General features: G+C 40.5%; 1 protein-coding gene across 17 annotated transcripts in view; it reads left to right on the top strand.

The window, feature by feature from the left end:
- Positions 1 to 23580, top strand: part of Wwox (WW domain containing oxidoreductase) — a 927061-nt gene that overhangs the window by 145243 nt on the left and 758238 nt on the right. For 3 of the 17 annotated variants that reach the window (XM_074055610.1, XM_074055611.1, XM_074055609.1), the window contains one exon: positions 22991 to 23098. The exons of the other annotated variants lie outside the window; for them this stretch is intronic. The gene's annotated coding sequence lies outside the window, so the exon portion shown is untranslated. The remainder of the gene's footprint in view (positions 1 to 22990; positions 23099 to 23580) is intronic. 17 annotated transcript variants of the gene reach the window in all.

Genomic DNA, 23580 nt, shown 5'->3' with positions numbered 1-23580 from the left:
AATAAGTCAGCCATCCATTTTGGAGGCATAGGTAGCTCATCTGCAAAATGAGGGTGTTTCAACTTATCTATTGCTGCATAATAAGTGACCCCAAACTTAGAAGTTTAAAAAGCAGCCATTTCATTGATCTTGTTATTCCTGTGAGTTGGGAGTTCTGGTGGAGCTCAGCCAGGTGGCTCTTCTGCTCTGTGTGGTACCCTGCTGGTAGATGAGCGGGGCTGGCACTTAGCTGACCCAGGATGATCACCCATGTGTAGGAGTGATTGGGATGCTACCTATGGCCTTTCCAATGTGGCAGACTTAAAGTAGTCATATTTCTGATAGAGTGACTCAGGACTGTAAGAAGTATTCCGAAAGACTGAAAGTACAAGCTGGAAGTTTCTTAGAAGCTGGCACGGTACCACTTCTATGGTCAAAGCAGTTACAAAGCGCAATCGGATTCCACGGGAGCAGGCTTATTACTTTCTGTTTGGAAAAAGTATCAAAGAATATGTAGCCATCTTTAATCTGCGTAGTGACAGCATGTACCTCAGTGCCTACAAAATAAGACAAGTCTTTCTGCACCTTAAATGAGATGATCAGAGAAAATGCCAACCCTTTTATAGTTGATGGGCAATGTCCAGAGTACTGTAGTTCATAGAGACGGTAGCAGTAATGCTAATAGTAGATTAAGAATAGTCCTGTTTTTCTCTTCACCACAGTATAAGCTGTTTGTTTAAAGTCAGAAAGTACTTACCAGTGGGGAATGTGGTAACATCACTTTTAGTTTTGACTTCCACTTTTATACGGCAATGTCCTCAACAGTAGGTGTGTTGAAGATTTAGAGGTGTTTGTCACTGGATTTCCATCTCCAAACTTAGGGATATTACAATAAATGGTCATTGATTCTGAGCATTTTTTTTTCCAATTGGTAACTCTATCACTCACCTCTGCCTCATTTGCAGTCTCTGGGCATTTTATCTTATTTTTATCTTATTTTTGTCAGTGTCACAGTCTTCTAACTATTTCTCTGCCTCCCAGTATCCTTCCTAAGTCCATTGTCGTCCATCTGCCATGGCCTTGTAGCACAGCTGTATTGCATCCATCCTCAGAAGACCTTGTCCAAACTTCCAGCTCACCTTTGAACTGGCCCAGCATACTTTTTTCCCCATAGATGTGTACTTCCTAAGTTTTCTCAAGGTGATGAGTGTTTGGGGGCATGGAATTCAGGATAACTCTCCTGTTTCCAGAGAAGTCTGACCTCCATTGTGCCTGCTGAAGAACGTAGGTGTCCACAGAGCCTGTTCAATAAACATATGCTTAATCCCAGCCATGGAGAACTATAGTGGGAATCTAGAAAAGAGTTGTGAAACAATCAATTTGCTTTTGGGGGAACATTCTGGCAGCTGCATGGAAATCAGGAGACCTTATAGGAAGTGATGAGTTTTTGAAAAAATGTAGCTGCAGAGCTCAGGGAGCAGGAGACAGTTATGAGAGGCCAAGGAAGTGACATCAATAAGATTTGGTCATTGACTGTAGGGCAGTTGAGAGGCGTGCAGAAGAGACTCAAGGGTAACATGGGGTTCTGGTTTGGGCAGTGGAGTACATAGTGGAATCATCCAGAAAGACAGGATATGAGAAGCAGATGTGGTTTTAGCCATCTTGAATTCATGGTTTCCATGGGGCATCCTGGGCATCTGAGCAGGACTGGTGGAGTGGCTCAAGTGGTAGAGTGCCTGCCTAGCAAACATGAGGCCCTGAATTCAAACCCCAGTACCACCAAAAAGAAAAAAAAATGATATTGGTAGTACTGGGGATTGAACTTAGGGCCTCATGTTTGCTAGGCACTTACTGGCTCTTGCTGTTGAGACAGACACCTCTAGTAGCATAGGAGAAATACCAGTAAGATCTAAAATGTGGATAAATTCAGCCTGTAGGGGTGCTTTATTTGTACCTCATTTCTTTGAAAATTCATTTGAAAACTGGGTTCTTGATTTCTCCCCCCAATTGGATGATCTGACAAGATTAGTCCCACCTTTCCTAGGATTGGCTTCTGATTCACCTGCACAGTGGCAGCCCCAGGTCCACTCATACCACTTGTCCCTGTTTTACACCTGACCCGCATTTACTGGACACTCCGACCTCCTAACTAACTCATGCATGGCCATGGCTGGGAGGGGCAGGGGCTAGGACCTAGTTCCCTTTCTTTGGCTCTTATACTTGGGGGGATCTCAGTTTTCCCAGCCTCAGTTTCCCTGTTTTCCCAGTGGAATAACAGTGGTGAGAATTAGAGAATTAGTACTGACTGAGATTTAGCACTTGGATAGCATTAGGTACAGAGCAGGTACCCAGCAAGTGGTAGTGATCATGTTACTAACTATAGTAGAAATGATAGCATATAATTTAGTCATATGCTGCATATCCCCGGTGAAGTCAAGGAAGACAAGCAAAGCAGGGTGTTTCCAGTCTTTCCATGCTGTAGCAACCAACTCTTCACTTTTCTCAGAAATGCTTTGAGCAACCTTGAATCCTTCTGGAAGTTGGCTGGGTATGAATTATAAATAATTAAATAAATCAACTCGGGCTCTGCTGCCCCAATTGGGAACATGTTTAGCATGTTGGAAGGTGCGTCTGTGCAGCCATGATCTCTCAGTGGCCTACTTGTATTGTCACTTTAAGATGGGAAGCCGGTTTTAGCAAATTAAAAATACAGTCCGCTGTTTTCCATCCTCACCTGGAAGTTCACCTGGCAAGGGGCGGGGGCAAGGATATTTACAATCCGCCAGTTACAGAGGCTTTTATGAACTGGCCTCTCTCTCCTTGGTCCCCATTTTTCCTCGCATCTCCGAACTCTCATTAATTTTTCACAGGCTTGTGATGGATAGTTTTTATTTATTCACGTCTGAGGTTCCGTTGTGTGAAAAGGACTCATTTTATAACATTACATATTCATGGCTTGGGATAGATGGGATAAGGAACTTATTATTAATGTGTCACTGTGGGAAACTTACTCCAGTTCATTTGCAAACCTTGTTAAATTTGGTGTGGTCAGCAGACGTGGGGAAGTTTTGGGTACGTTCTCTTAATGGAGGGCGAAGAGTTTGCTGTTGCTTTTCTTTCATTCAGTAAAACAGGTTTAAATCTTATTTAAATCTTTTGAAATTGTAATTTTTAAAGACGTGAATTGGAGGGAGAGGTGGTAGGGATTGAGAGAGCTCTGCTTTTTCCCTTGCTTAGCTTTTTTTTGGCGGGGGGGGAAGGGACAGTGTTGGGTATTGAACCTAGGGCCCTATGCATGCTAGGCAGGTGGTCTACAGTGAGCTACATCTCTAGTCCTTTTAGTCTTGTTTCTCCAGCATTTTAGGGGTCTTTTATCAGGTTAGTGTAAGGGATGGACTACATATTAACGGATGTTGTGAGGTTCTTCTCTTTTTTGCCCGCTGCCATTTTTGGCCCCCTCTCCCTGAGTGAGGCTACAATTTTCCCCACTTGTGTTTTTATCCTTCTGACCTGTGCCGTGGATTTCCAGGAGTTCCCAATTTGGAGCTCCTACTGTCATTACAGAACTCCTTGCCTAGGACAAACATGGGGAATATTAATGCACCATCTTGTAAATACAAGCTGGTGGGAGAAGGCGCAGTAGGGGAGCAGGCCCAATATGCTTCAGTGTGAGCTCAGGCAGAAGAAGCATATGTTGTGTGCACTCCTGTGCAAAGACAGGCACTGTTCTCTGCCAGGGACCATGTGGGTTTTGTGGGATTCATAAGGCTGTTCCAGTTTCCCCATGACCTAGCTCATGGTCAGTGCAGTTTAACCAACTCCCCCATGTGAGAAGAAAAGTGAAAAAACAAACTGCACGGACAAGATATATTTTGAAATCTGGAAATTCTACATGTCAGGCCTCAGATTTGATGAATGGCCAACATATTACCCGTTGGCCACCTTTGCTACCCAACATGGAAATTTTCAAGCATAGACTTTAGAATAACTTCTCCTTCCTTGCAGATTTTAAAAAGTATGATTCTTTGTAGTCACCAAAGCAATTGGGTCTTGAAGTTGATGCTGGGGTCTTAACAGTGTGAGTGGGGGATAAAGGACTGAAATAGCCCTGGAAAGGCATCCACCGACGATGCTTCCATAATGCAAAACATTTGTTTCTCGCCAGGATCCCATTGGCGGTTCGCTCGTATTATATTGCCATTTATATTGGAAAGGCAGGCGGTGCGAAAACTGTAGTCTATTAAGAGTTTGTGAGTGTGTGCATGTGTATACAGTGAAATAATATCCAGTGTAATGTGAAGTGACAGTCAAAATTACAGCTTTTCTCTCGCCGCAAGGGTACTTCTCTGCCAACTCTGGTAATATTGTTGTAGAGGCGTTCAAGGTTGTCAGCAATTCTCGCTTACTCTGCAGAGAGTCATAACAGTGTGCAAGGAAGGGGCTTCCTGTCAGGGGAAATACTATAATTTTGATATATATTTGTTGGTGCCAAAGTGCAATTAAATAGGAGGTGTTGGAAGAGGGTTTTATTTAACCAGCTTGAATTTGTTAATTAATTAGCAAAAACTTCTATTTGGAGTGCTTCAAGAAACAGTTCCATGTTGCTTTTAGAACTGGATTTTACAGAACTGTTTTTGTTTGTTTGTCTCTGAAAGAAACAATTATTCCATTAAATCAGAATAAAATGTCCAGAAATTTCATAGAATAAATGACACAGAAACAGTTGTACAGAAAAATTTCACATCAGGCAAGAGTTTTGCACAGAATAAATAGCACAGAAAACTTTGTATGAAGGAAAATATTTTCAGCCACTTAAAGGAAATCTCAGCCACCAAAGGAAGGAAAAAAAAAATGCCTTGAATCACCTTATCTATCCCATCTCTTTCTGGGGGCATTCCTTGGTCTATTCATGTTTTGAGTTCTTTGGTGATATGACAGACGTAGCATTTGGGGCAACATATGTTAGATAATGTTACTAGAACCTCAGTTAGTCTGCATTTATGTTGAAAAAGTTATCTTAAAAGTACATATGTGTATGTGTTTTATATATATACATGTATGTATGTATGTATGTATTAGTCAACCTCTACAACATTATCTGAAGGATGCTGGTTCTCAATCTTGTCATTATTTGGCATTATTTGGGGCAGTAACAAGCTTCTTAATGACAGTCCCTCCTTCCATTCTCAAGAAAGAATGTGGATGTAGCCAGAGTTCACTGCAAACTGCTGTTCAGATGAAGAACAGCAGTTATTCCTTTTTGAATAAGCAGAAAAACCATGAGGGACTGAAATAGCAACAATGTATGAAGCCCTAAGACAGTTATGTGCAAAGAAATAAAGAACAGAAAGATTGCATTGTTTAAAAAGGACTATTTAAGAGTCTTAAAAAAGCTATGTGGTGGTGGTGATAAGGGAGGTAGACACTCTTGTCTTATATTGAGCATTTTGCAAATTAAATGAGTTTCATTCTCCTATAAAATATTGACTCCAATAACATTTTTATATGATCATAAAATGTGTCTGCTTTTGTCTCTATTTTTCATGATAAAAATATTCTCAAAATATATTACAAAAAATAATTAATAAGCAACATTTCATAGTTCTTTTCTGAGGTTAACTATTACCCTAAGAAATCAATTTCAATTTCTTCAGTTTGTGAGACTCATTTGTGCCTGGGTGACTCTAAGAAGAGAGTGGATTGAAATGCTAAATGGAGGGGACAGGGACTAGAGTTACTCTCTCCAGAAAGCTGGCTGTGATTTCTCCAGAGCAGTCTTACCAGTTTCTGCCCCATGCCAGAAGAATGTATGGAAAATGTAATGGAGCCATTCGAACCTAGTGTAGTCAGTTGTCTCTAGTAAGGGACAACAGTTGTCTTCATATTGCTGAAATAAAAACTCGACCTTTCATGAAAGAAAATAATTTGCCTCCTTTTTGCTAACTGTCCCAACTGGCCCAAACTAGTGTGTCAAGACAGGTGGCCTGAACCTGTTTCCATGATGATTGCATTAATCCTGCCATCCTGGGACCCAGGTGAGTGTAGGAGAAAAGGGAAGAGAACCTTCAACTTGGTGTTATCTCTTGATGGAAAAGAGGAAGCTAGAAGTGGAGTGGGGAAATGCTTTCCTTCTCTCTGGCTCTCTGAAAAAGTTACCAAAATCATACTCTGTTCTCTCCGGGCACCTGTGTTTTCTGAGCCGAGACTAAAATGTTACCGTCTATTACAGCTAATCGTGGCAGGCTCTGCCCAACTGGGACATCAATTTGGCAGTGGTGGGATTTGTCCTCAAATCAAGTATATTCTTCAGGTACTGTTAAAAAAAATGAAAAGTTTCCTCTTCCACTATTCGTTTCCTGTACCTTTGATTGCTTAGACTGGAATTGCATATCAGTTGCAACAAGGGATTTGATATATCAATATTTGGAATGACATTTCAAATGAAAGAAGTTTTTTTTTTTGTCAGTACTGGGATTTGAACTCAGGGCTTTATGCTTTGCTAGGCAGGTGCTCTACCACTTGAGCCACTCCACCAGTTGAATAATAGGTATTACATCTGCTTTACATGTTTTAAGATTAACATACACACGATTCGTGACTCTCAGCAAAGAATGCAGTAACTTTCTAGGATCAGGTAAGAGAAGCTGACAGTCAGGTGGTCTGAATGTTGTTTTATTGCCTATAGGGTCCTCAGGATCCTGACAGATTGTGTGTGTGTCGGGGTGGGGGGGGTGGTATAGGAGAGGTAAAGAGCACAAATAGATTTCTCAGTGAGTTCATCAGGACTTTGCTCATGCACACAAAAACGTCCAAATTCAAACTAGAGTAAGAAGAAAGGGTCGTTACTGGCACCTAACATATGGAGCAAAGTTTCTGGAATGAGACACAGTAAATACTCTGAGCCATGCAGTCAGTGGCAACTACTCCATCCTGCCCTTGTTGTGCAAAAGCAGCCACCTATATGACCGGGCATAGTCATGTGCCAATAAAACTTTATTGATAGATTGTGGAATTTGAACTTCAGATATTTTTCTCTGATCATTAAAAAAATGTAAAGCAGTTTTAGTCCACACTTCATATAAGAACAGATGGCAGTAATCCAGATTTGGCCCAGGGGCTATGGCTATGGCCATGGTTTGCCAGCCCCCTTGCTGTGCCATCAAGGCTCTGTCTTTATGTAGTTCCTTTTTCCCACAAACCCTCCCCCACATACTGGGGAGTAGGCTTCTAGGCAAGCGTTCTATCACAACCCTTTGGTTTTGATTAGCTTTTGTGTGTTACATTCTTCACAGAGAGTATTCTGTCAATGGGGATCAGGATGAGAACAGCACATGACCATCTTAGCATCAGTTAAGATTTGGGTATGAAATGTCTCTCCCCAAACTCATGTGTTGACGACTTGGTCCTCAGCTGGTGGTACTATCCAGAGGTGATTGGATCATGAGGATTAATCCTTTGATGAGCTCATACCTAGATTAGTTACTGGAAGATGGGGCTTGTTTGGAGGCCTCTGGTACATACTTTGAAGGGTATATCTTGTCCCTGGGCCCTTCCTTTCTGTCACTCTGATTCTTCTCCTCCATGAGGGGAGCTACTTTGCTCCACCACAGACTTCCTACCATGGTATTCTGCCCCATCAGAAGCAGCACAGCCACTTAGCTATAGACTGAAACCTAGACACCATGAGCCAAAATAAGTCCTTCCTCCCTCAAGTTGTTTTCTCAAGCATATTGTCACAGTGATGAAAAGTGTCTAGCACAGAAGTAAGAAGTTGTTTTCCCTCTTGTCCCTGGCACAAAACCCACAGGGAGAACCGAGATTGGCCTACACCAATCAATCATGACTGACTAATTGTGGCAAACACCTCCCCCTGAATCAGTCATGGCCCTGAGGATGGAATTCTTCCACTAGAATGGAGTTAAATGCTGCTACATGGAGTCAGGGAGTCTCTTCCCTAGTGGGAAAATGAGGTCCATTTTTGCAACATAGAGCCCTTGGGAGAACATCCTGGACAGACAAGCTTGTAGTTTCCACTATCCACTGGGCTCTGTTTATGGTTTACATGGGATTTGTAGTTTTAGGTGCTTCTGTAAATACAGGGAAGGCATCCTTTCAGGTTCGTATTGGGTGGGCTCTTGTCAGTGACCTGCAAAGAACAGGCTTCTTTGTAAATGACACTGCAAGAAGAGTGTTCCTGTTTCCACATTTTGAGATCTTCCCTCCTTTCTGTTCCCCAGAAGCAGAACTCTAGTCTTGTTCCAGTGACTGGGAGGTGCACCTGCTTTCAGAAGGAGAGTGAGGACAAGGCATAGCACAGGAAATTGTCTAGCAAGGATGCGACCTCTGCTGAGACTTGACTTTAGCCGTATCCCATGGTGGAGCTGTGAAGTGTGACTCATGCTACAGAATTAATCTTGTCCAGTTCTGGGTGATGGCAATCAGTGATTGGCCAATATCTGCCGAGGAAGGGATATCGTGAAGTAGTCTGTGGGGGTGGGGACAGGAAGAGATAGCAATGAGTTAGCAGCTGACACAGTGGGTCTGCTCAGAGAAGGGATCTGTGGTGATGAGGCGTTACTACCCTTGTTCCCAACAGCTCCAGAGACTTTTCTCAAAAAGCTCTTCATCCTTGCAAGGAGGAAGGATGCAGGGCACACGTACTCTATATTGGGTTCCTGCACCTGACTATTTGCTGACACCCCAAGTGCAGGTGTCCAAGGTGATATCAAACCTTTCCACCTCCCTTGACCTTCTGCCTTCTTTCCACTCTCTGACCTATTTACTTCCACTGAATGATCCTCAAGTAACTTTTGTTCAGTGAATCTGAACACTTTTCAGAATGCTGTGCTAATGTCTTCACTTTTTAATTGAGTAAATATATTATACACAGCTGGGGAGGATGTTTCCTTGCTGGCCTGGCTGCTCTGGTTTGAAAATGGCCACAGTTTTCTTTAGCACACACAGAATGAATGTGACTTTTATTGGTGGTTTCCTGTGGCTCTCCTCGTATTTCCATGGACATTTTTGAAACATTTTCTAAGATACTGAAAAAATTTAAAAAGACAAGCCCTTTCCCCTCCCCCCCAGCCATGGTTACACAGTGACAACAGTGGGCTGAGCTAAATTCGGCTACGTCAAGGAAGAGCAATAAAAGGAGATGGATTGTTCTCTAAGCTTCACTTTATTGGATATTGTAATTGACATATAGTTGTCATTTATAATCATCTGTCCATTCCTGTGAGCTGGGAGCAGTAAAGTTAATTGTGGCAGCTCATTTGCATTAATCTCCCCTCTGAAGGGTACAGTAACCCATTAATATCATGTCATGATGAATTATCACAAATAACATTGAACATATTGATTAATGATCTCTGAGATTTGTATCTCGTTAAAACATTTTGTTAGCTCTTTAAACTTTTAAGCCAACAACCCTTGCATGTAGGAGGGGTTTGGAGATCACCTGAAAGGTGGTGGTGGGTGGTGGTTTCATAGGGTCGCTCATCTGACGAGTGGGAGGACCCGCTTCTTGTTCCATTTTTTGTTCTTTTAGAAGTCCTGCACTTTTATGGTGACCTCCTTCTACTTTTCACTGGGTGGTGGGTTTTTCAAAACAGTGGATTCTTTGATTATAAAGTGGCTTTCAGTTTCAAGTGGAATTGTTTAAAGATTTTAAAAAATCATTCTAAATGATGGCTTCCTATATCTCTTGCCTGCCTAGATATGCCTGCTACTTTGAAACACACAGTTAATTTTGTCATTTACATCAGAATTTCCTAACTTATATGTTAGTGCAAACACAGACACTTTTGAGATGAGTTGTTGAAATCAGTACTAGGATTTAAAATATTGCTTGCTAACCCTTGTTTAAGAAAACATCATTACTCTCTCAGGGCACGCTCAGGCTTTAGGTCATTGCAGAAGAGTTTGTCTCCTTTGGACAAAACAAACAGTAAAAAAGAAATGATCATATTGGCTACATACACTATGTAGGCATTGATTATATAATGGTCAGTTCTCACTCACAAAGCCCTTTGCAGGATTTCCTGATAAATGTACATGGTAGAGTATGGTTTGCATATGAGTTGAATTATTGAGCTTGGTCCTAACAACTTTTCTTCTTCATCATTTGCAAAAGTGAAACAATATTCGATCTTTCAAACTTACTTATTTCTCACACTTAATGCTTATTATTTGGTTTGTTTCATCAAGACTGACAAAATGTTAGATGTTAGTATTCTCTACCGTTTCTTTAGAGAAGGTGCAATTGACCTTCCTGAAATAAGGATGTTGTGGAGATGAGGTCACTAATGCTTGTCTAGCTCTGGTGGTCTTAAACCCACAGGGCAGTTTGAAAAGGGGCAAATCACCATTATTTCTGCTCATCTGTAGATTTCCAGCCTCATCTCCACCACACCCCCTGTGAGGGAGTTATTGTGACCCTTACATGTAACAAGAATCGAACTCTGTGAGTGCCCTTGGATCTGTCAAATGCACAATGGTCGAGCACTGTGGGGGAAGGTGTTGCACTTGTGCAGTGTTTGTCATCAGGTGAGGACGTCGCTACCATTCTGCCTTACTCTTGGACACTTGGTTTTGTGGAGGGCTTTAAAAATGATAACGGAACCATACTTGCAACAGTTCTTAGGCCTAAATAGTCAAGGACAAAGTAGATTGCTTACTTCTAGAGTCCTTTCTGTGTCTTCTTTGACAGGCCTATAATGTTCCTTACCCACTGAGTATTTAATATCTGTGTTTTCAAATCACAGAACAAGCTTTTCGTCTCCCAGGACAGTATCTTGTAAAGCCAACCTCTTTATTACTTCACCAGTTTAAGGCTTTATTACTTGCGATCTAAAGCCTGCTAGTGAATTATACATGCCACAGCTCCCAGCACAATCCCTACCCACTCTTCCTTCACCTTTCGGGGGGTCCAGAAATACAAGGCAAGCTCGATGTGGGTCCCTTTCCATCCATGGTATTAATCCTTATTCATTTTAAAAATCTGCTAACGGAAATATTTCCATTCAGCTCATTAATCAATTGTGATTTTCATTCCCTTGTTTTGTAAAAGCTGTTGCAATAAATACTTTTTTCACAAGGCGAAAATCCAAGAGATGGATGCAGCCAGCGTAATTAATTGCACCCAGTTACAGGAGATCAGCAAGTTTGTGAGATTCACATGCTGTGTACCATATGCTTGCCCAGTAGGCGAAAAATTTGATTAATGTTTTGAAGTAGATTTTTTTCAGCAAATATTACAGCCCCAGATGAGGTGTTTTTCCCCTTTTACTTTCTAGTATTGTTAGACTTAGCCGAAGGAATCACTCCTCTGATTTAAAGCTTAATAATACTGTGATTCAGTAAAAACTTAACGTGATAAAAATACAGTCCTCCCACCTCTCGTGGATACAGAAATATACTACATTATGTCTTTGTTGATAACTAAGTAAAATGTGATTGTTGGATTCTAGAACTTGATTCTTTTCTCCACCCCTAGAATGGGAAACATAGCTAGTTTCAATTGATGCATTTTGGTCATGATTTATAAGCTATACATTTGGGTAGACTTTTAAAACTAAAGGGAAACAGCAAAAATAGAATAAAATTTAAAAACGTCAGGGAACATCTTCGTAATTATGTAACTCTTAACTATTAGATTGTCATAGATATTTCTAGGGGTGTGTGTGTTATCTTAAGGTATATCAGTTTCATAACCACTCAATATATTCTTACTTAACTTAATAACACATTTAAACAGTTTACTTGAGATTTTAAAATCCATTTTATTAGCTTATTATTTCTTTTTAAAGTAAGATGTCTAATTTATCTACCAACTCCTTGTCATGCCAGCCTCCCATCCGCCATGTCACTTCCCTATGGGGATCGTGGGGAGAGAATCAGCCACTTGGGTGACATAACAGGACAAGATTTGATGCTCCTGACCTTCACAGTAAAAACAAAGCATTAAACTTTGAAATCATGGACTGTGTAAGGCAAACAAAAGAAAAGACATCTCCATGATGCCTAATGCGTCACACAGCTTGGTATTCTTTTTTTCTTCTTTACACTTGATCTTAGTCAAACGGCTGAGCAGCCATCTATTTTTCTTTTCTTTTGAAACTGTTGATTTCTAGTTTTTTAAGCACTATGTGACTGTCTTGAAACAGTAATTCTGTTGAAATGAACTGTGAGTGCCAGGTGTCACCCTAGTTTTGAATCCTTCCAGTCTTGCAAACAGAAAATACTCTCTACAGCCAGAAATCTCACCGTATCTTTGATCCATTTGTACTGTTTCTTGTGTCTAGAGGAGATACTTAGATCACAAGGAACTGTGCTATCAGCCGTCGTACAAAATAGTACTAGGTGCTGTTCATCCTCACGTGATTATTGCTCCGTTTTTCTGTTTTTCGGTCCATAGCTAAATTGCTCCAAGTTTGAGACTAGGCAGAAGGGCATGTCCTCTGATTTTGACTTAGAAGGTCAAATCTTGAAGTAAAAAAAGTATTAAATTTTTTTGCTAGCAAACCTTAATAGAACAAGGTGGTTTCATTGTGATAATTCCATAGATGTGTACAGTGTACTTAGAACAACTTCACCCATTCTGTTATATTCCCTTACCTTTGCTAGATTGTTTTTGATAGTGTCATTGGACTAGATTTCTGACCTTTTTCCTCCTAATTTGAAAAAAAAAATTAACATCAGTTAAGTAATAATTGCCCACAAAATCATAAAAAGAAATGTTTCAGTAGTTGCCTGTTTTAATATGACAACCCAAAGAAATTAGTATAACCTATTTTTCCTGAGTCTGAGCTGAAATTCTCTCCATTTTCACAGATACTCCCAATATAGATTTTTATAATGAAGAAATTTTAGAGACATCATTTAAGATAAACATTTCCATAAAATTTACCTCTCACCTTTCCTTTTAATTTGCTGGTGAATATTTTTTAGAACTACAATTTAAGCAATGTTTTTTGACTGCCTCCTACATTCTAGGCATTTTGTGTGATCATCTCCAATTAGAGCCTGGGTTTTTAAATGAAAAGGAGGAACACTTTTTAATTTTTATTTAATATGGCAGGTAAAGCATGAACAATATATATATGATCAGTTGGCAGGAGACAGTGTGTTGAATTATTTATGAGTTTACTTCTTTTCTTCCTTCAATGACACAAACATATATGAAATTCATTACTGAGTCTAGGACGAATATTGCGTAGGCTCTGATGAGGGTGGGCCTGCCACCTTGTAGCAATAAAAGTAGTATTTGATCTCGGTTGGTTTGATTTTTGTTGCAGTGCGGTTGTGATTGTCATTTTAATGCATTGTGTTTGGGAAGAGCAAATCTGGCCACAGTGCAGGGTTTTCTCAGTGAGGAAACATGTAATCTGTGTCCTTTCATTGGTAATTCATATTGCCACGTATTGGTTTTACCAGAATCGTGTACAGAGCTTCTGCAGGATCCTTGAGGAGCCAATCATTTTGAAATGTCATCCTTTACAAGTTTTCCTTTACAAGACATAATCCTTTTGGGGTCTAAAAATTCCCAGAATGGCATTTCTTTTCTCTGGAACCTCTTTTTCTTGAAGTGACTGCATAGGACCATGTCATATAGACCCCATCAGGGTACCCTTGGTCTGATAGACTGATTTATAGGAAAGTATCCATCTGCTGGGTAGGGGCTGGTTTATTTTCCAAGTAGGGAAAAAAAAATCCAAATGAGTTTAGGATGAAGAAAAAAAAAATCATCTCAGGAGAGGGGGAAAAAATTATCCTAGGGGGTCTCCCAATTTGAGATTCTTGAGTGTTGCCATGCAAAAGTAACACCCAGCAGGAAGGTTCTGCGTTTCTCACAGATTCTCAGTGAATACAAGAAGTGCCTGCAGCTGGTGGGGAGTGAGTTGGGGCGCTGGCTGAGGGGGAAAGGCAGGCAACTGTGGCTGGGAGCCGTGCTGTGAACCCGGAGCACTGAGACGGGAGGCCGCACCTAACCCTGGTAGTGGAACTCTACCAGTCTGTTTCTTCTGAGCTTCGGGCCATGCTGATGTTAAAGTTGAATACATGAGAAATGATTTTTTTTTTAAAGGGCACTTTTAGTGATTTGTTTTCAGAATGCTAAGTTGGCAAGAATAAAACCTAGGCAAAGAGAGTTGATTTTTGATTACCCGAAGAAGGCACGTCCTAGAGTGATTTAGCAAAGCACAATAGTTTCAGGTTGTTCCAGGTCAGGGAATGTGTACAATTATCTGAATTAGTAGTGAAAAGGGGGAGGGGAGGATTCTTAGGCTGCTGGCCTGTGGGAAGAAACAAGGCAGCCGCTCTCATAGAGAAATGGTCTGAGAAACCTTCCACCTTAGAGTCATAGCAGTGCTTTCTCAAAGAAGAGTGCCACCATCCTGCTATGACAAGGGAGGGGGTTAAAAAATGCTAAAATCTTGTACAGGTAACTCAAGTCAGAAACACAAGGGCAGGGTAAGAGACCCAGATTTCTACATACAGAGCTCAGTTCTAAAATCAAGCCTATTATTGGAGTTCCTAAATAACCAAGATTTCAAAGCACAGTAGTTTCCTTTCTTTTACAATAGCTAGGATGATTTAATTTTTTTTGAGGAAGTCCTACATATGTTATGTGCTGTTGAGAGAAAAGATGTTTATCTGACAGGTTTTCAGTTTATAGTGTGAGTCAGTATATCACACATGTACAAATATTCATTGACATTTCCAAGAGTCAACTTTATTTTTGTTTTCCTGAAGACTGGGGTTATTGTATTTCCTTTTTTGTTAGAAATACATTAATTCATGAATTCACTTAAAGATGATCAAACACCCTCTGTTAAATTTTTAACATGGAATGGCCACAGTTGCACATATGCAGAGTTTTCATTTTTCTACCTCTTGGTATATATTTCTTCTTTGTTTTTAACTAACTGATGACAGGCTCTTTGGTACATGCCTCTTTGGGGTGTCTATATTTGAAATTTTATCTGAAGACTTGGATTTGATCAAACAAAGTGCACTTGGCTGAGTGGACTTGGGCTTGCTCTCCGAGCAGACATGTCAATATCTGCCCACATGTTTATTTGTAATTAAAGCTAAGATACTCAAGAATAGCTTTAGCATTAATCTCGAAACAGCGTTGTTTCTTGGTGAATGATGTATGATAGTTTGCTTTGTGCTGCCTCTGAAAGAGAATTGTTCTTGTGGCATTGTTAGTGAGAGCAGCCTTTCTTTAGGGCTGCGTTTCAACCGTCTCAAACTTCGGTTGTTCGGTAAATCTGTCAGAAGGGTCTGTGAGGTCCCATATTTATGAAGAGAGTGTAGAGTGGTCAGTCTAAAAAGCTCCTTAGCGCAGTACTTTGAATTTTAAATTACACACATAATTCAAAGGTAATGTAACTTGCCGTGTCGGACTTTAGTCCATCCCGTTAAATGGAGAAAAATGACTGACGTGAAGAATGACTTATTGATCCTTGGTGGGAAAATGACTTCTGTAATATAGGAAGTATGGTAAAAGGAATAGCTTAATTATTTAGGGAGCACTTTTCAAAATATGCTTTTACAGCAGTACAAATTGTATATATACAAATTGTATTTATTCAAATTGTACGACTAGGTTCTTTTTAAAAATTCTTTAGTTGGGGAAAGTTATCAGAAGGCTTATGTTCTTTAGTTGCTAAGGCAAAGCTTAATTTTGCTTAAACTCTTAGAGGCTGTAACTAAGAATGACATAGGAGCAATGTTAAGTTTCTAAATCATTTAAAAATATGACTTATTCTGTCATTTAAAAAAATTTACATTATAGGCTAGTGCTATAATAGATAATAGATAATATAATAATAGAGAGATTTACAAAATACTCTCTCTATCTCTTTCTCTGTCTCTATAACTCTGGCGGAAGATGTTTTTCAACAGTGTCATGAACTCATTTAATCTGATTTCATCAAGTAAATATCTGAGAAATCTAGATGACATATTTTAATCTGGCATTTGAAGGAATATTCATGAACTATCAGATAAAATATTTATTTTGGCCTTTTGCTTCTGACCTCTCTTTTGATTCAGTGTGTCTTCTTTGCTTAAGGCCCCAGCCTAATATTATTTTGCCTGCATTTCACACATTGGCAGCTTTTCAGATAAACATTGTGTTTATAGTTAATTGTTCGAGCGTGTTCTGTGATTGTAACTGTATCAAAACCTTAATGTTCCTGAATAGTCTCCCACTGAAGGCCACTCGCATGAACCAAGTTATGTTTCTGCCATGATAACTGAACTGGTGGCTGACATTCAGTGATAGAGGCAGGACACGGAACCTGGGTATAATATGGAAGCTTCTTCTCATTCCCACCTGAGACTGCTGTTTGGATGGTTTCAGAGATCGACTGAAAATTGCCTTCAGGGTAAAATGTGGATTCTCAGGTTTCAATCTGTGGGCTAACAGTCCTTTAGATTTTCAAAAAGGAATGGCTTGGCTTTTTATTAGAGTTACAAAATTACTGTTTAAGAAAAAAAAAGCAAAATTAGCACTTTATCACATTTGAAGCAAATTTCCAAGGCCACCAAATAGCGGGAAAATCACCAAAGACCAGTAGGTCTCTTGGGACCTAGTGTAGAGCCTGTAGGACCACTGCCTGGACCCAGACAAAGAAGCCATCTTTGAAATGAGCAGACACGTCTCAGGGAGGGAATTTTACCTGCACCCCTCACACACCTGGTGCCCCTTGAGAGTTGCCTTCTAGACTGATATGCAAGCCCAGGGGACTTAGTATAAGCTGAGAATCCCAGTGTCTTTTCTGGGTATTGGGAAATCCATAAGATAGCACCTTTGCCTGGGTAACAATGTAAATCAGGTCTGAGGACCACCTATTTGTATGGCCTGTGAGATGAGGATGGGTTTTACATTTTTAAATAGTTGAAAAAAATCAAAATAAAATAATATTTCATGTCACATGAAAATATATGAGATTCAAGTGGTAGAGTCTATAAATAAAGTTTTACTGGAACACAGCCATGCTCATGTGTTTGCTTATTCTTCATGCAGCTTACATACTGAAATGGCAGAGTTGAGTAGTTATAACCTAGTGGCCCTCAAAACTGAAAAAAATTTACTCTCTAGTCCATGACAGAAAAGGTTTGCCACCCAAAACTGATGCCCTTCAGTTTCCTTCCTTAGCACACTGAGAGCACCCTGTCCTAGTGTTTAGACCAGGGTGGGGGACACTGACTGGCTGACTGGCTGGCTACATGAGTGATTGAATGACTGCATTACAGCTGTAAGAATGGCATTGTCTGCCATTTTCCTATCTTTGGCCCAAAAACTGAACACAGTTTATATGAAATTTGAAAATCTATTTACAAACATGTTTGAATTGATTTTTTATGGTCTTTTAATTAACTCAATAAAAATGGTAACAACACAGCAATTTTAAGAAAATAACAGAGCCAAGTAGTTTTTTTTTTTAATAGCTACACCTTCAATCCCTCTTATACCCCCATACAGTATTTATGTTATCCAAATAATTATCTTTTGGACCTAGTAGGATTTACTTGAAAGATTATATTCTTTATCATTTTTTAAAAACAGAAGGGGAAAAAATGCCCTTCCCAAATTTATTTATATGGTGGAGCAATTCTGGCACTGCTCAATAAAGCAGGAAATTCCATTAAGTGTAAATGAGCTGCCCTTACCCTAAAGTATTTGGAGGGTTTCATAGATGAGCTTAATGGACTCAGAGGTCTCAGTTTAGAGCCCAAATGTGCATGTCATTAGTATTCTTTGCAAGGTATTTAGAGATGGGTTAGAATGGTGAAGGTTCCCGTTCAGAATCTTTAGACGTTAGGATAACCCCCTTGGTGTGCTTCTGGTTAAGTTGTACCCTGTCAGCCACTTTAGCCTCTAAGGTATCTGAGCCTTTCTTTCTTCTCTCTGACAGAGAACACACCTTCCTGGCTTTGGAAGTTAGACTGCGTGCACACCCTTCTCACCCTGCCCCACTCTAGCTGTGTGGCTCCAGGCAAGTGGCCTCATCAACTTGAGCCCATAGTTAACACAAGTGCAAAATAGTGACATTACATCTACCTATTAGTGTTGTAAGAATTAAGGAGGACACTTGTACGTCTCCCAGGGAACTGTGTGGTGCACAAAGGAACAGATAATAAAAATTAATCATCTTTGTTATCTCTCCTGCCACTTTGTATAACTGAGTCCAGGCATCTTAGGCACAGATACCTACAGAAATGCTCCTCCCTCTTCTGGGTGTGACAACTGGACACCACTTTGCTGGGTTTCCTGGCCTCTTTTGCTCCCTTGTCTCTTCATGCTTCCTTCCAGTGCTTCTATGATGCACAAATCAATGATATTCTCTGAACAGGAGTAGACAGTTGGATGTTCTTTCTCCTTCTGTGCTGCTGAAGAATTGTTAAGTAGGAAGCATTTCATAGAGCAAAAACCTTTGAGACTGCTGCAGTCCCCCCTGGTCAATTTCTGGCAAGACCTCATCCAAACTGTTTTCATTCAAGACTGTCTGTATTTGTCAGTTTTCTGTTGCTAATTACACAGTATACAGACAGTATAGGTTATAAAGGAAAAAGGTTTATTTTGGCTCACATTTGAGAGCCAAAATTGAGCCCCTCCATCAGGCAGTGGTATCTGATGCTACAATCCCTAAGGTGGCATCGGACATTGCATGGCTAGGGACAGCCAGCATACATGCTTGTCCTCTGGTGTCCTCCCCTGCCCCCCATCCCTTTCCCTGTCTCATAAAACCACCAGTATTGAATCACGGGGCTCCTTATCTAATCCTAATCACCTCTCAAAGGCCATACCTCCAGACAACATCCATGCATTTAGTTTCTGCCTTCTTAATACCTCACAATGGGGATTAAACCCCAACATGAGTTTTGGAGAAGACAGACATTCAGAGTCTGGCACCTTCTTAAATGGTCATTCACAACCTTCTTGGGGCTTCTCATATAGCCCTGTCCTTGACACTCCTTGGCCTGCCCTCAGCTGGTGATCTCCACAGGTGTGGGAAGGGGTCACCTCCTTTTTCTTCTTGTCTGAATTGGTCAAATGGAGCCTTAAATACTCTCCTGCCTTGAGAACTGACCTTCTTCATTGAGTTCCTGACTGCCTGCTGGGCCTTACTGAACATCTCCTAGCCAGAGCCTAGGGCTGGGTGGGGTGAGAGGCATGGAGACGCTGAGATGTACCTCTTGCCTGAAAGAGCTTGCAGTTGGTAAGCCAATCTACTCAGAAAAATGGTGTTCATGGCCTGCCTCTCTTCCCTTTTCCAATCTTGCTTCTACTTGTTCTGTAAGGTTTAATTCTGTTGTGTGTATGACTCCGTTCCACAACAAAATAAACACACAAACAAAAATCCAGTTCCCTAATCATCCATTCTTTGTGTTCCTTAATGTGTATTTCCATTTTGTACCTACTCATTGCATTGGTCTCTTTGTGTACGTGTGTCCAGTTGCCCCATGCACTCCACAAAAGGGTGGTGTAATACATTATCTGATGCATATATAATAACATCCCTCTATGACAGGCAGTCTCATACAGCTTTATGTTTTCTTAAGTATGAAACAAAAAAGTGTGTGTGTGTGTGTGTGTGTGTGTGAGAGAGAGAGAGAGAGAGAGAGAGAGAGAGAGAGAGAGAGAGACTGAGTTAGTTTATGGAAGGCAGAAAGGGAGGGAGGGAAAGGAGTTGGTCAATGTTTGCTGACTGATTACATGAATGAGTCACCAAGTCATCAAACAAATATAATAATGAATGAATAAGTGAATGAATGAGTGGGTTAAGAAGAATAAGATATTGCCCCAAAGTGGCATGTGGCTTTCCACTTAGGGCCCATACAGAAAGGTTCTGAGATCCCCACTAGGTCTTGCTCAGAAGTCTCCACTGTTCCCTGCCTATGATGCACGCAACCTGGACCATTTCATAGGTGTTTGGGATCTGCTCTAGGGATGGTGGTTAAAACCCTGCTGGAAGAAAGTCAGGAGTCTCCTGTCCTGTTGGCTTCTATAAGAACCCACAGCTCTCACTTATTCCTGTGCTTTGACTGAAGATAAGATATATTATCAACAGCTTTGCTGATCGGATATGCTAGAGTAGAGAGAGTGAAAAGAATTGATCTGGGTAGAGATGTGCAAATCACACATCTCTGTTATTTTTCTGGAGAGGGAGGAATGGTTGCTTGGGACTTTGGGAGCATTATGGAGGAGCCCCTGGAGACGCTGTAGAGTCCTAAGGGTAGAGCATCATTATCTCCAGTGCTGGAGTTCTTGTTGTTGGAATATGGCACTGATTCTCAAAAGAGAGCATGCACCAGCATCCTCTGGAAGGCTCTTTAGAAGACACGTCACTGGGCACCACCCCCAGAGTTTTTATTTCAGTACTTCTGGAGTGGGGCTCAAGATCCACATTTTTAGCAAGTTCTGAGATGGTGCTGATGATGCGGTTGAGTATCACATTGGACTAAGGGCTTTGCTAATTTCAGCTGGAGAGAATTGACTCATGGTATAGGATTCCCGCTGTTCACAGCTTCTTTTGCTCATCATTAGGGTAGAATCTTACTTTCTGAGTTTGAAAAGCATCAAAGTTATTTTAGTGAGATGCTTTTGCCATTATTGCTTTAAAACTAACTCTCCAAAGTAGGAAACACTAAAAGTAAGTTTGTTTTATTGGGATCATTTGTTGTAAATATGAATTCTGCATCACGTTTGGAAAATACTTAAGGCCCTAGTTTGAACTTACTCTGTTCAGCCTGATTGTGTGACGTTTCCTGCGTAAATTAGCTGTACCTGCCACAGTTGTCAGTTTTGTAGGAACAATACTTTTCAGCATTGAAAAATCCTGAAATGAAAATGTAACTTAGTCTTAATATTGTAATCTCCCCTTGCCTTTTTGCATGGATCATTTGTTTGTGAACTGGTTATTTCAGGCAGGGCTCAAAGGTAATTTCATGGTTTATAGCATTTGGTGCCTTTAATGAACAAAACACATTGTTTTCTAATACATGAAACAAGGTGTTCATATATATGTATATATATATAATTTTCTTTTCTTAATATTACATGTATATCAAGTTCAAGACATTGAGAACCACCATGTAAAGAAATAATACTTCCACACACAGGGGAAATATGAAAGTTGTATAATGCAAAAAAAAAAATAAAAATAAAAAATCAACATTTGCAGGCTTATGAGATGATTTTATTTTTAATGAATCCAAATGATTGCAGGGAGCTGCTATTGTGTTTGTGCATTGTACAGCAATTCATATCTAAAAATATAGTAACATATGGCTTTGTTATTATTTAGTTCAGGAATTTATGCACCTAAAGGAGTTTTGAGAGCTCTGGGCCTCATTCTGAGGCTGTACACAGCAACACAACATGATAAGCTGGAGCAGGGAGCTTCTCACCCCCAGATCATTAAGATCTGACCAATCTACTTTTCTGTTGTTGGCGGTTATGATTTCTAGAACTTTTTTTGCATGTTGGCTAATAATCCTCTTCCCTCTCTCTTTTTTTTTTTTTATTATGTTGTAGAAGGCTGAATTAGTGAATTGTTTTTGGCCCAATAAAAATAAGTCCTCTATTGGAAGAGAGCACAAGGTTCTTTTTCTAGTCCTGCAGTGAGGTGGCCTTTGGCCTCTGGGGTCATTTGATGTCCCAAGGAGTCACTGACACCCATACACTTCCCAATCACAAGTCCTATCCCTCCCTTTCAGATTGTGTTTGTTTTACGGCTCTGCAAGGAGCATGCAGCTGTGTAAACCTGCAAGTGGTTTCTACCAGCTTTGATCTTTGCATGGATCAACAGTTGCCCTGGCCCCTGAACCCTGTTCCATGGCTCCATATTTCTTAGATTTTTTTCATTTTCTGCTTATTATGGCATCACATAAGGAGCCTACCAACAGTATCTCTCATGACTTTGGCTGGGAAATCTGGAATTAAAAAAAATGCCCAGAGTGTATCATTTGTAAGGAATGATTTCTATTTGATACAAAAAAAAAATTTTAAAAAAGTGTCATTTAGTTTACTCCTAAGAGACAATCTGACAATTTCAAGTAGATGTCTGGCATCTGATTAACTTGAACACTTTATGGACTGAATAATAGTTTTGTTTTGAATCAGTGCAATGCATTTTTTGTTACCTTCTAAGAACTTCAGTCTTTCCACCAAACATTACTGGGACCACTTTAGTAGAGATCCTGTTTGGCTGACACAGATAGAATTATTTTTCAATCAGTATCTATAGAGAACTATGCATGGGGAAATACAAAAATCACAGTGCCTGTCCCTATAATCTAGTAAGTAGGGAAGCTAAAAACCCTTGCCTTGAAAGCCTTAGACATGGTACAAGGAAGCCAGAGGGTTCTGGTGCAGGGCCCATCTTCCTCTAGGGGATGAGCCTGGATGGCTTTTGGAATGGGCCAGAATACCTAGAGAGGATCTGGAGGCAAACCAGTGAGAGGAGATCTTCTGCTCAAAAGAATGACATGGAAGGCCATGTTTGGAAGCATAGACCAGATTTAGACATGCTTGGGTTTGTTTCCTGGTTCTACCCCTTATGAAATCTGGCCGATTTGCTTAATTGTCCTATAAAATGGGATTAATAATAATTTCTGCCTCCTAGATTGTGAGAATCAAGCAAGGCAGCACATGTATATTATTTAACATTATCTCTGGACATAGTAAGTGGCAGTAAGTGTTAGCTTCTATTGCTGCTACAATGCAAGTTTGCTTCTTTTTTTCCCTTCCTCCTCTTCCTCCTCTTTTTTGTCCTTTTAAAGTAAAGGCTTATACCACAAAAGATGAGCTGGGTTTTAGCCAGTGTTCTGGTTTGGCAGGCGCCTAGGATATGTGTGGGAGAAGATAGACTATGTGTAGAGTCAGAGTCTTTTTTTGGGGTTGGGGGGTATTACTGAATTTAGAGCCTTGAGCTTGCTAGGCAGGTATGGCACCACTTGAGCCACACCCAGTCCTTTCCTTTTTGTTTTTCAGACAGGAGAACAAATTGGCCTGGGAGAGTTATCCCCTACCTCCTCTTCTTCAGTAGCTGGAATTAGAGATGTGAACCACCATACCTAGCCCTGGAGTCATATCTTACAGGTATCTGAAGAAGAAGCAGAGTGACTGTCAGACAAAAAAGCCCCTGGCTAGAGGACTTCAAAGGCCAGGATGAAGCTGTGGCTATAACTCAGTGGGTGTCATGTGGTGCATTCGATCAGAAGTGAAAGGCACCAAGGTTCCCTATAGTCCCAGGACTTGGCTCTTCTTCCCAGGGCCTGGCCCTCTCTGACAATGAGAGTGTTGGGGCACACAGATGTTCTACATAGCTGGAGTGTAGAGACCCCTGATTACCCACATTTATTAATAAAAACACCAAGAAGAATAAATAGTTGGGCCCTAAAGCGCAAACTAATACACCAAATCAGCTTACAGTGTTGCCTTACTTTCTGTCACATCTATTAAACTGTGGCCAACAGTCCTTCCTCTTATCAAGCAGGTTCTCAAGGTTGCGATCTAAGGCTCTGGGCTAAGGTTGGGGTCAAGTCATCTCCATTGCTGTGGGCTAAGGTCGGGCAGGAACC

Source organism: Castor canadensis, chromosome 15 (assembly GCF_047511655.1).
Source record: "Castor canadensis chromosome 15, mCasCan1.hap1v2, whole genome shotgun sequence".
Classification (NCBI taxonomy): Eukaryota; Metazoa; Chordata; class Mammalia; order Rodentia; family Castoridae; genus Castor; species Castor canadensis.
This window is presented reverse-complemented; position numbering and strand designations above follow the sequence as displayed.